We start from the raw sequence: 13500 nt of genomic DNA, 5'->3' as shown, positions 1-13500 counted from the left end.
GCGGCTGCTCGTTGCTGCCACCTGCTGGACGCGCCGGCGCGTGTTCAGGCCCCGCCCCGCCCGGGCTTCTCTCTGGGTCCTAGGCTGGGAAGGGGAATGGATGGGACCCTGTGTCCTGGGGCGAACGAGGGGGTGCTTGAGCGCTGCGTCCCTCCCTCGATACTCGGGTCTAAGAACTAGACAATGACAGGAAAATAGACCCTCCATGAGAGGGGCTGTGAAGAAAGGATTGGCTTTGCAGGAAGACAGTGTTCACTTCCAATTCTGCTTCTAACCAGCTGGGTGTAGTCTGGTCTTTGAGCTGGTCGCTGCTGGCTTTGCCTCATGTTCCTCAAGTGTAGAAGCTGGGGGCTGGATAAGTGGATAAGAGATTAGGGGTTCCTCCAGTCTCCTAACCTCTGTCCCTACCTCCCCCTCATACCCCTTATCACTGACACATTTGTTACAACTATTTATCATCTCTCTTTCCCATGAGAATGTTAACTCCATGAAAGAATAGATGTGTCTGCTGACTTTACCACTGTACGTACTTTCCCTCCTAAACTTGTATCAGTGAAGGCCTGCCCCACAGTTGGTGCTTAATCAGCATTTTTTTAATGAAGCCCCCAGGTCATCGTCAATATTTCTTCCACTCTCCATACTTCAAGGTTCTATAAATGTCGGTTGCATTATTCTTTGCCAAAGCATTAATTAGGAAAATTTTATGGTGTCCTAGTCGAGAGCCCAGTTCTGTATTCAGCCTGCCAGGTTCTGAGTCGTGGCTCGATCACTTGCCAGATGTGTGACCTTTGGAAATTTACTCAGCCTCCCAGGCTTTCAAATTCTTCATCTGTAGATCAAGATAATGATTGTAACTACCTGGTTTTATGGTGTGGTGTATTAAACAAGAAAACTAATTAAAATAATTAGTATAGTGCATCCATATGAAGCCCTCAATGTATGTTAGCTATCACTATCATCGTTTACTTAGACTAATTCATGTGACAAATCCACCATCTAGCTTTCTCTTCTGGCAGGCCTGCTAGACCTTTCCCTCATCCATTGCTGTCTGTTTGCACTTTTCCTGCCTGGGAATGTGTGGTGAGCTCTGCGGCCATGGGTGTGTTCCTTCCTCTGGGCCAATCACAACGTTGTTAAATGAGGCTGGGCTGTGTCTTTGTTTCCATCTCCTTGCAGAGTAGTACTTAGACAGGGACCAGGCAGAGGGGAGCAGGCTTATGGTTGCTTCCCTTCTTAGATTCCAGCCACTTTCTTGAAATGGCAGTAAGAATCTAACCCTGCCTCTTTATTTCACAGCCTTGTGAGGATCTGACTGAAAGTGCTTTCAAAGCAGCATAAATTCATATACAAAGGTGACATGGTCCTGAGTCCTTTCTCTATATTCCAGGCTGAAACTAACTTCCTTCTCTAGGACTAAACATTTTCCCCAGCCGGGTGAACTCAGCTTAATGGAACATACCCAGTGCTTCCCAGCACCTCACAACTAACAAAATGCTTCCAAGGATCTTTCTGATTTTCTCCTCCCAACTGCTCTGTAAAGCCCACAAGGCAGGGCTTACATCTGAAAGCCTAGGAGCCCCACCCTTGGATAGTTAGCTCAGCCTCCCTCTGAGGCAGGGGGAGCTCCACATTTGAATGTGATACCCCCATATCTCTTTGTCTATGGCACTTTTCACCTTACCTAGCTGGCTCTGATGAATTAGGCCATTGAAACCTGGACAATTGAAAAACCCCAAATAACTTCTAATGGGAAAACAATCTTCTTCTCCCTAAATAATTATGAGGACATGAAGAAAGGGGTGAACAGAAATAAGATGCCTCAACCCCCATGAGGACATCCTTATCAGTTGGTGGCCACTGGTAAGGGGCAAGAGGAAGCCTGCGCTGGGTTTCTCTGGGAGGCTTGGCTGGGAAAGTTATCAGAAGACTTGTATCTTGGCTTATTCTTTTCAAGGGAATGGAATTGAGACCTGGGAGCAGAGGATCCTTTTGTTTAGAAGTTTGTTTTGATTCCAGGAAGGGTGATGAACAATTCTTACCCGGAAACAAGGAATTATTCCTAGATGTTGGAAAACCACCTGGAGAAAGCTTTGGCACACACTTCTTCTACCTTCAGCAAGGGAAAACAGGAAATCTCTCTAGACCAGCTTCACCCATGGCCATCACCTCCCCCTTCATGACTGCTGCCTGGGCTGCCCTCTCTAAGGCTCTCTACTCCTTGGAGAGCTCCTATCATTCCTATTTGAGGGGTCCAGCGACAAGTCAGGTGCAACAGGCCAAGTCAGGGTTGTCATCCTCACAATAAGGGATGATTCCAGTGTTGAGCATCTTTTCATGTGTTAGTTAGCCATCGTCTGTCTTCTTTGGAGAAATGTCTGTTTAGTTCTTTGGCCCATTTTTTGATTGGGTTGTTTACTTTTTCTTGAATTGAGCTGTAGGAACTGCTTGTATATTTTTGAGAGTAATTCTTTGTCAGTTGCTTTGTTTGCTATTACTTTCTCCCATTCTGAAGGCTGTCTTTTCACCTTGCTTATAGTTTCCTTCGTTGTGCAAAAGCTTTTAAGTTTAATGAGGTCCCATTTGTTTATTTTTGCTTTTATTTCCATTACTCTGGGAGGTGGGTCATAGAGGATCCTGCTGTGATTTATATCAGAGAGTGTTTTGCCTACGTTTTCCTCTAGGATTTTTATAGTTTCTGGTCTTACATTTAGATCTTTAATCCATTTTGAGTTTATTTTTGTGTATGGTGTTAGAAATTGTTCGAGTTTCATTCTTTTACAAGTGGTTGACCAGTTTTCCCAGCACCACTTGTTAAAGAGATTGTCTTTTCTCCATTGTATATTCTTGCCTCCTTTGTCAAAGATAAGATGGATTTATCTCTGGGCTTTCTATTTTGTTCCATTGATTGTATTTCTGTCTTTGTGCCAGACCATACTGTCTTGATGACTATAGCTTTGTAGTATAGTCTGAAGTCAGGCAGGTTGATTCCTCCAGTTCCATTCTTCTTTCTCAAGATTGCTTTGGCTATTCGAGGTTTTTTGTATTTCCATACAAATTGTGAAATTATTTATTCTAGTTCTCTGAAAAATACCATTGGTAGCTTCATAGGGATTGCATTGAATCTATAGATTGCTTTGTGTTGTATACTCATTTTCACTATATTGATTCTTCCGATCCATGAACATGGTCTATTTCTCCATCTATTTGTGTCATCTTTGATTTCTTTCATCAGTGTTTTATAGTTTTTTATATATAGGTCTTTTGTTTCTTTAGGTAGATTTATTCCTAAGTATTTTATTCTTTTCATTGCAATGGTGAATGAAATTGTTTCCTTAATTTCTCTTTCTGTTTTCTCATTGTTAGTGTATAGGAATGGAAGGGATTTCTGTGTCTTAATTTTATATCCTGCAACTTTACTATATTCATTGATTAGCTCTAGTAATTTTCTGGTGGAGTCTTTTGGGTTTTCTAATCAGTTTCTTATTCCACTGCCCCATGTACCCTTCCCCCCTCTCCCTGTTTATACATGGCCCTACCTGTGACATACCCCAAATGCCCACCTCTTTCCTCCATATTCTTTATGCCTTCACACATTACATTCTGCAGTTGGCCCATCTCAGAAGAACCCTGTCTCAACATAAACTCTTTGGGTACACCCTCAGGTCCACCCCAGTTTTCCTTCTCTGGACCCTTGTGTGTCAGCAGTCTTTCTCTTTCTTGCATCTTGAGTCTGTTCCTCTCTGGTTCATACTGGTTTGACACAGAGCTTTATTCTGGCTTTTAATAGCTTCTTTTCCCCTAACAACTGAAGAAACAAGGTGAGTGTTGTGAAGTCTTCTTAAATTCTCACCTATCACCTCTGGCCCATTCCTGCCTTCAGTTTTGGGAAGCTTTTGAGGTTGATAGCTCTTTGGGGCTTACAGAGAACTGCAGGGTGCCAACTTCAGGTTGTGCCCCCTTCTGAGGCAGCCTGCCCTCAATGACTGGTTTTCCCAAGAATGTAACCAGTCCAATGACAGGTTGTTACTGGGCACCGTTGGCCCAGTTAAGGACAAACCTGAAGGGCCATGCCTGCTTCTTGTATGAACTAGTGTCTACACTGCAGCCCACGCCTACCTCTCTGCCTAGTCCTGTTTCCCTCATCTCCTTTCTGTATGGATCCTGTAAACATGTCCCCATAAGCTTCCTGCCTGCAAATCTTCCAGTCTGCTTTACAGGAACTAACCTGCTATATATAGCAGGCTTTTCAAATTTGGGGAGAGATCTTGAGCGTGGGTGAGAAAGATCAATATTCAGATTGATTTCATTGGCTTGAAACACAGATTCCAGTCTAAGAAGACAGAGCTCCTTGGATCAATGTAAACTTTTGAATTCTGTAGCTTAAAAAATTTCAGTTGTACAAAACAAGATGTGAGAGATTCTGGCATTTATTTGAAAAAGAACTGAGTCATTAATTCTGTAGTTCATTCATTCTTTCACACAGGAGAGCCTGTTCTGTGCCAGGCACTGGGCTGCACAGTGAGGGTGGGGCAGCAAGATACAACATGTTCAGTTCAGTTCAGTCGCTCAGTCGTGTCCGACTCTTTGCGGCCCCATGAATTGCAGCACGCCAGGCCTCTCTGTCCATCACCAACTCCCGGAGTCTACCCAAACCCATGGCCATCGAGTCGGTGATGCCATCCAACCATCTCATCCTCTGTCGTTCCCTTCTCCTCCTGCCCCCAATCCTACCCAGCATTAGGGTCTTTTCCAATGAGTCAACCCTTCGCATGAGGTGGCCAAAGTATTGGAGTTTCAGCTTCAACATCAGACCTTCCAATGAACACCCAGGATTGATCTCTTCTAGGATGGATTGATTGGATCTCCTTGTAGTCCAAGGGACTCTCAAGAGTCTTCTCCAACACCACAGTTCAAAAGCATCAATTCTGCGGCGCTCAGCTTTCTTCACCGTCCAACTCTCACAACCATACATGACCACTGGAAAAACCATAGCCTTGACTAGACGGACTTTTGTTGGCAAAGTAATGTCTCTGCTTTTAAATATGCTATCTAGGTTGGCCATAACCTTCCTTCCAAGGAGTAAGCGTCTTTTAATTTCATGGCTGCAGTCACCATCAGCAGTGATTCTGGAGCCCAAAAAAATAAAGTCTGACACTGTTTCCACTGTTTCCCCATCTATTTGCCATGAAGTGATGGCACCAGATGCCATGATCTTAGTTTTCTGAACATTGAGCTTTAAGCCAACTTTTTCACTCTCCTCTTTCACCTTCATCAAGAGGCTCTTTAGTTCTTCTTCACTTTCTGCCATAAGGGTGGTGTCATCCGCATATCTGAGGTTATTGATATTTCTCCCGGCAATCTTGATTCCAGCTTGTGTTTCTTCCAGCCCAGCGTTTCTCATGATGTACTCTGCATATAAGTTAAATAAGCAGGGTGACAATATACAGCCTTGACGTACTCCTTTTCCTATTTGGAACCAGTCTGTTGTTCCATGTCCAGTTCTAACTGTTGCTTCCTGACCTGCATACAGGTTTCTCAAGAGACAGGTCAGATGGTCTGGTATTCCCATCTCTTTCAGAGTTTTCCACAGTTTATTGTGATCCACACAGTCAAAGGCTTTGGCATAGTCAATAAAGCAGAAATAGATGTTTTTCTGGAACTCTCTTGCTTTTTCGATGATCCAGCGGATATTGGCAATTTGATCTCTGGTTCCTCTGCCTTTTCTAAAACCAGCTTGAACATCTGGAAGTTCACGGTTCAAGTATTGCTGAAGCCTGGCTTGGAGAATTTTGAGCATTACTTTACTAGCATGTGAGATGAGTGCAATTGTGTGGTAGTTTGAGCATTCTTTGGCATTGCCTTTCTTTGGGATTGGAACGAAAACTGACCTCTTCCAGTCCTGTGGCCACTGCTGAGTTTTCCAAATTTGCTGGCATATCGAGTGCAGCACTTTCACAGCATCACCTTTGAGGATTTGAAATAGCTCAACTGGAATTCCATCACCTCCACTAGCTTTGTTCATAGTGATGCTTTCTAAGGCCCACTTGACTTCACATTCCAGGACGTCTGGCTCTAGGTGAGTGATCACTCCATCGTGATTATCTGGGTCGTGAAGATCTTTTTTGTACAGTTCTTCTGTGTATTCTTGCCACCTCTTCTTAATATCTTCTGCTTCTGTTAGGTCCATACCATTTCTGTCCTTTATCGAGCCTATCTTTGCATGAAATGTTCCTTTGGTATCTCTAATTTTCTTGAAGAGATCTCTAGTCTTTCCCAATCTGTTGTTTCCCTCTGTTTCTTTGCACTGATCGCTGAGGAAGGCTTTCTTATCTCTCCTTGCTATTCTTTGGAACTCTGCATTCAGATGGGAATATCTTTCCTTTTCTCCTTTGCTTTTCGCTTCTCTTCTCTTCCCAGCTATCTGTAAGGCCTCCTCAGACAGCCATTTTGCTTCTTTGCATATCTTTCCCACGGGGATTTTCTTGATCCCTGTCTCCTGTACAATGTCACGAACCTCTGTCCATAGTTCATCAGGCACTCTATCAGGTCTTGTCCCTTAAATCTATTTGTCACTTCCACTGTATACTCATAAGGGATTTGATCTAGGTCATACCTGAATGGACTAGTGGTTTTCCCTACTTTCTTCAATTTAAGGCTGAATTTGGCAATAAGCAGTTCATGATCTGAGCCACAGTCTGCTCCTAGTCTTGTTTTTGCTGACTGTATAGAGCTTCTGCATCTTTGGCTGCAAAGAATATAGTCAATCTGATTTCGGTGTTGACCATCTGGTGATGTCCACGTGTAGAGTCTTCTCTTGTGTTGTTGGAATAGGGTGTTTGCTATTACCAGTGCGTTCTCGTGGCAAAACTCTATTAGCCTTTGCCCTGCTTCATTCTGTACTCCAAGGCCAAACTTGCCTGTTACGCCAGGTGTTTCTTCACTTCCTACTTTTGCATTCCAGTCCCCGATAATGAAAAGGACATCTTTTTTGGGTGTTAGTTCTAGAAGGTCTTGTAGGTCTTCATAGAACCGTTCAACTTCAGCTTCTTCGGCATTACTGGTTGGGGCATAGACTTGGATTACTGTGATATTGAATGGTTTGCCTTGGAAATGAACAGAGATCATTCTATCGTTTTTGAGATTGCATCCAAGTACTGCATTTTGGACTCTTGTTGACCATGATGGCTACTCCATTTCTTCTAAGGGATTCTTGCCCACAGCAGTAGATATAATGGTCACCTGAGTTAAATTCACCCATTCCAGTCCATCTTAATTCTCTGATTCCTAGAATGTCGACATTCACTCTTGCCATCTCCTGTTTGACCACTTCCAATTTGCCTTGATTCATGGACCTAACATTCCAGGTTCCTATGCAATATTGCTCTTTACAGCATCGGACTTTGCATCTATCACCAGTCACATCCACAGTTGGGTATCGTTTTTGCTTTGGCTCCATCCCATCATTCTTTCTGGAGTTATTTCTCCACTGATCTCCATTAGCATATTGGGCACCTACTGACCTGGGGAGTTCATCTTTCAGTGTCCTATCTTTTTGCCTTTTCATACTGTTCATGGGGTTCTCAAGGCAAGAATACTGAAGTGGTTTGCCATGCCCTTCTCCAGTGGACCACATTCTGTCAGACCTCTCCACCATGACCCATCCATCTTGGGTGGCCCCACACGGCATGGCCTAGTTTCATTGAGATAGACAAGGCTGCGGTCCGTGTGATCAGATTAGCTAGTTTTCTGTAATTTTAGTTTCAGTGTGTCTGCCCTCTGATGCCTCCTTCAACACTTACCATCTTACTTGGGTTTCTCTTACCTTGGGCCTTGGGTAATTCCTCTCACCTCCTCCGCCGCCGGCCCCCAGCCCCCGGCCCGGCCTAGCCCCTGTCGGCCGCCGCCCCCGGCTCCTGGCCCACGGCCCGGCCTAGCTCCTCTCGGCCACGCTTCTGCTCCGAGCCGTTGCAGCCGCCTCGCTTCTGCGCCGAGCCGTCGCAGCCGCCTCGCTTCTGAGTAAAGTATGCACAAAAAGAAGAAATTAATACCATTAGATGATGGGAAGCAAGATTCAACAGGCCCTTCTTCATACAACATGAGGGAGAGAATAAACAAAACACCCAGATTTATGCTTACAGTCTGTGAGGCAAATATATATGGGGGTGGGGGGGCAGAAATAGAGGATGAAAGGGGGTAGCTCTCAGAATAGGTGACATTAAGTAACAAGAATGACAAGGTACCTGCACCATTTTCAGAGGAAAGGAACTCAGGAGTCTGTGGGGTCAATGCTTCCATCCTCTGCCAAGGGGAGGCCTCCAGTCATTGGAGTAACAGCTCCATGGGATTTGCCCATGGCCTTGCTGTTCAAAGTGTGGTCCAAGAACTGGCACAGGTACCACACCATGCTCCCACTCCTTCCTAGATGTGGGATAAGGATCTGCATTTGACCGGTTCCCAGGTATATTCCTTTCCTAGGGCTGCTGAACAAATTAAAAACTTACTGGCTTAAAACAATAAAATTTTCCCATCTTAAAGTTCTGATGTCAGAAGTCTGGGCTAAGTAAAATCACGATGTTGGTTGAGCTGTGTCCATTTTGATGTTTTAGGGGAGAATCCATTCCTTGCTTTTTTCAGCTTTTAGAGGGTTCCCACATTCCTTAGCTTATGGTCCCTTCTTTCATCTAAAACCAGGGTCACAATAGCATCTTCAGATGACTTTGTCTGACTCTGACTTCCGCTTCAAGTTCTGCCATCACATCTTCTTCTGACTCTGACCCCCTTCCACTTGTAAGGAACCATGTGATTACACTTGGACAATCCAAACAACCTCCCATTCTCAAATTCCATAAGTTAAATCATATCAACAAAGTCTCTTTAACCAGGAAAGGTAACATTCACAGGTTTTGGGGGTTAGTGCATCTTTCGGGGCCACCGCTCTGTCTACCACACCAGATAATTCACATCGGTGTTTAAGTGTGTGTGAAGCCCTGGCCACCTTATTTAAATGGTTTTCCTTTCCTACTTTCCCTGGGTGCTCACATATGGTTGAAACCTTTTAAGTTATAATGCACATGTGATAAACTTGTTTCACTTGTTTGCTCTACCCCTGTACATATGCAGTTCTGTGTAGGTTAAAGTAATTCTAATCTTCTACTATTAGACAGGTGTTGCTTGAGGAAGGGGTTGGAGGTTGGGGCACTGTGTGTTATGTCTGGTTCATGTCTTCCTGGATGCCTTAAGTGGTGAAAGCTACTCTGTGTGCTGGTGCTGGCTGGAACGTTTGGGAAAGTCCATCCCTGCCAATTACTAATAGTAAGACCCTGGAGAAGTCATTTATATCACTGACAAAATGGCAGGTCCAACCCCCGTGTCACAGATGGTGTGAGGATATAATGAGTTGGAGTAATTTTTCAGGAGGGAACTGTTACACTCCTGGTAAGTCATTATTTGGTTATCTGTGGAGCTTGAGGAATAAAAGGGACACCCTCAAGAGTCTTTTCCCTCTCAAAGTGTGTCGCTCCTGCTTGTGCTGCCCTCATACAGCCAAGACTTTTAATTAACTTTGGCATGGATCAGAAGATAAGAAAGGAGAGATGAGTATGTACACCCCTGAAATACATACCTGCCTGCCCCTCATCCCTGCGAAGGAAACCACTGGGGTATTGTTTACCAAAATCTCGATGCACAGTAGAATCATTTGGAATGGATCTAAAAGGAGACCTACAATCACTCTGTGTCCACAGACAATGATACACTGAGGCTGGGCAAGACCTAGACATCTGAATTTTGATAACTCTTTCCAAGTGAATAGAATATGAGCCATATCCTGACTCAGTAAGATAACATAAACTTGAGATTCATTAATACAAGTACAGTAAGTGAAACAAAGGAGGGAACAATGCCTCAGAGTCATATACGGATTATGAAGCCATACTGGACACTGAATGGAGATCTGGGTATCCTACTTCCAGAGGAGCTTGGGCAAAGTCTTCACAGGAACAAGACCTAAGTGCTGTGGGGACTCAAGGCTACATTACATAAGGAAAAGGGGAAAGCACTGAAGGGGACATGGCTGACTGACTGTCACCCGATGAAACTTATCAGTGAAAACACCAGAAAAGAGAGAGAAAGGAGAGAGACAAACACATTTCTTTGTGCTTGAAAAGTATTTACTAGATCACAAAGCCAAATATTGATGAAAGTAGTTGAGCAGGAGATTTTGCTTTCTTTCTTAAGTAAACAGCTTGTAAAATTCCTTTCTGTTGAAAATGTTAGCCAATGGAGAGGTACGGACCGAAATGCAGCTAGGGTGGCCTAGGGTGGATGCCTTTGCCTGAAGTAACAGAAAGGAATCTTTCTGATTTTCTCTGAAGACAGGCAGATCTGGTTTTACTTGGAACTGAAATTTTGTCTCTGTCACAGCTGCCAGGCACATTCTGCTTACTTAGGATGTTCTTTTCTTTTCAGAGTCCTACCAGCTCCAGATATGTGGAGAAAATGCCCACGACTAATAGGACAGTGATTGTGTGTGTAGATGTGTGCATGTGCGTGCACACACACACACACGATTTGCATAAGTGAAAAACAAACACCTATAAACACTTTTCTATATCTTCAAAACCACTTTGTGAGGGAGAACATTTTTGTTACCGCCATTTAATTATTATTACTATTATACCTAATAATAATTATTATTGTTGTTGCTATTTACAAAGGAAGAAATATGCCAAAGACTATATACAGCTTGAAAATGGCAAGAGCCAGGATTCAAACTTAGGTTGTCTAACCACAAATCCAAGTTGATCACTGAGATGTAAAAACACAGAGTAGTGGTGAAATTTCTGTTACCTTATTGGCCAATAGCTTGTTTCCCTAGCTCTTCTGCTCAGAGCAGACAAGCCCAGGACTGGGGTTGCTCGAGTGGAGAGGGGCATGCCCCTCTGGGTACCCATGTAACGGACTGTGCAATCTGCTCTCAGGTAAACTGAGTAGAGATGTGGTACCTTCCAGAAAAGAAGAGGCTTGCTCTGCTTCCTATGCCATTAGTCATGGATCCCAGCACCAGGGAGGGCCCTCTAAATAGGTCACTGGTCAGGTGGAAGCCTAAGGAGGTGGGAGGAGGGAGGCCATGTCTGCAAGACTACATTCCCAGAAGACAGTGTAGCTATTAATATTTTCATGGCAACAGCCCCAGAAGATGATCCTCGGATTAAAAAGTTACCTATTCTTGGAGCTATAACCAGCTACAGGCAGTGCTCTCTGAAGGCCATCAAGAAACTGTGGGGAGTTACAGGAGTTACGAAATTTTGTTACTGGAATATGCCCTCTTGCTACGAAGATGCTGCGGACATTGTGTCTGGCATTCTCCAACTGATATTGTCCTTCTGTGGAGAGACCCTTCCTCAAATCAGAGCCAGAGTGCCAACAGCTTGAAAGTCACCCTCTCACGACCTCCCCTGACACACTGTGTTTACCTATGCACCTCCCCTCCTCCTTCTCTTCTTTTTCCACCTCTCTTTGTTCCTATGTTCTGTATTTATTATGACCATGAAACATTCTAGCTGGAAAACTTGCCTTAACACAGAAGTACATAAATAAAAAGACTTCATGTCCCTTTTTCCCTACCCCTACCTCTTCACCTGGCTACAGGAGGTAGGGATGTTGTCTGCCCTGCTCTCTGCTGATCCTCTCATCCAGCCTAGGGCCAGAGGCACAGGGGGGTCCTCTGTGAGCATCTGTGGAATAAATGAACAAATTGTCATCATCAGGCTGATGTGATTCCTTTATACGTTCAATCACATGTATAGTATGCTTCTGTACATAAATGGGTCCACACCATATGTACTATATACAAGTTTCTTTAGTTTTTGCTTCATAATATATCTTAGAGGTCTTCTCTTGACCCTCTATCTAGACCTGCTTCATGCTTTTTCACTGCTGACTAGATGCACCATCATTATTTGATCACTTCCATATTGATAGGCATTCAGGTTCCTTCCATTTCTCACTATTTCCAACCATGCACCTGCCTAGGCTGTGGGTACCTGGACACCCAAGAAAGACACCTGAGACGGACTCACTGAATGGAAGGGGCTCCTCCTTCCTCTCCCATTTCCTGAAAACCTGAATTTTTCTTAAACTGGACTGAGGAGAAATTCTTTTCCTTGGGAGTGGTAGGGAGTGTCAGCCCTAGGGCTTAAACTTGGCATGCATAGTCCAAGTGCGTGCGTGCGTGCACGCACACACACACACACACACACACACCCATCCTATCCTAGCCTGCTCACTAGGGAATCTAATTTTGAAACATGAACTGATTAATCTGTCATGTTCTGTGGAAGCAAGAATTGAGAGTTCTGAGGTTTGAGTTTTGACATAGGCTTTGCCACAAAATTGTCTAAAAGTATTGACCAAATGACTCAGTTTTTATGGGACTCAGTTTCTTTACCTTTAACTGGGGTTGGGGAGTGGACATGTTACTGTAAGGACACTTTTCACTGCTATCCTTTTAGGGTGAGGCATCGGTTGCCTGCCCTTGACTCTGGGTTGGCTGTGGGAGCCAAGAAATAGGAAACTGATGTTTTGGAAAGAGCAGTCAGCAGTCTTGGGTGAGGTCAGACCTGGCAGCGTGGTGACCTCTGCCCTGGTCAGCAGATCAGCAGCCAGTCCTCCTCCCTGAGCTGCTGGGCCAGTTGCTCAGCTGACTCCTGGCAAGGGCTCGCTTTTACCCCATGCAGAGGGAAGTCTGGGCATCACCTTGCCCATGGTGTGGTGGCCTATCTACACCTCTGACAGCTGCCTGGCTACATGGCACAGACAGGGATCGGTCCTCCTGGCAAAGCTTCGGGCACTAACCAGAGTGGTGAGGACCAGGGCCCTGAAGTCACCCTCCTGGGCTCAAGCCCTGGCTCTGCTGTGCTCTGTCAGTGGTGAGCTGGGGTGACTCACCCAGACCTAGTTTGCTGATCTTTAAGTAGGGGGTGAAGATTAAATGGGGACTTTTCACATGAGCATAAGAGTTCAGTAAGCATTTATTATTATTAATGTCCATGACAAAAATAGCTGTTAAAGTAGGTGACCAGTAATGTTCAATGAATAAATAGAAGAGTGATGAAAGAACCAGAAGTTAAGAGGCTTACACTTGGCTCCCTGCATCAGTCCAGCTCATTCAAATGGAATGACTGTTTCCTAAACTTGTCCTCAGTGCCAATCCCAGCACCTTTGCTAATAGCTTTTCCTCCGTCTGGGATTCTCCTCCCATTTAGGTCTGCCTGTCAAAATTCAATCCTTCAAGGTCCTCAGTCACACCACTTCCTCCATGAAGCTTTCTTTGCTTTAATCAATGGGATATGCTAACTTTCTCCTCATGTCTCCAGTATATCTCTGTATACTGATGATTGATTCCAGTAGAGGCCTTTACCTTGAACTCCAGACTTATGTATTTTACTGCCTGTTCAAGGTCCTCAGGCAGATGGAGAACAGACTTTTCATCCTCACCCT

This window comes from Giraffa tippelskirchi, chromosome 6, assembly GCF_054371585.1.
Source record: "Giraffa tippelskirchi isolate mGirTip1 chromosome 6, T2T-mGirTip1v1.2.pri, whole genome shotgun sequence".
NCBI lineage: Eukaryota > Metazoa > Chordata > Mammalia > Artiodactyla > Giraffidae > Giraffa > Giraffa tippelskirchi.
This window is presented reverse-complemented; position numbering follows the sequence as displayed.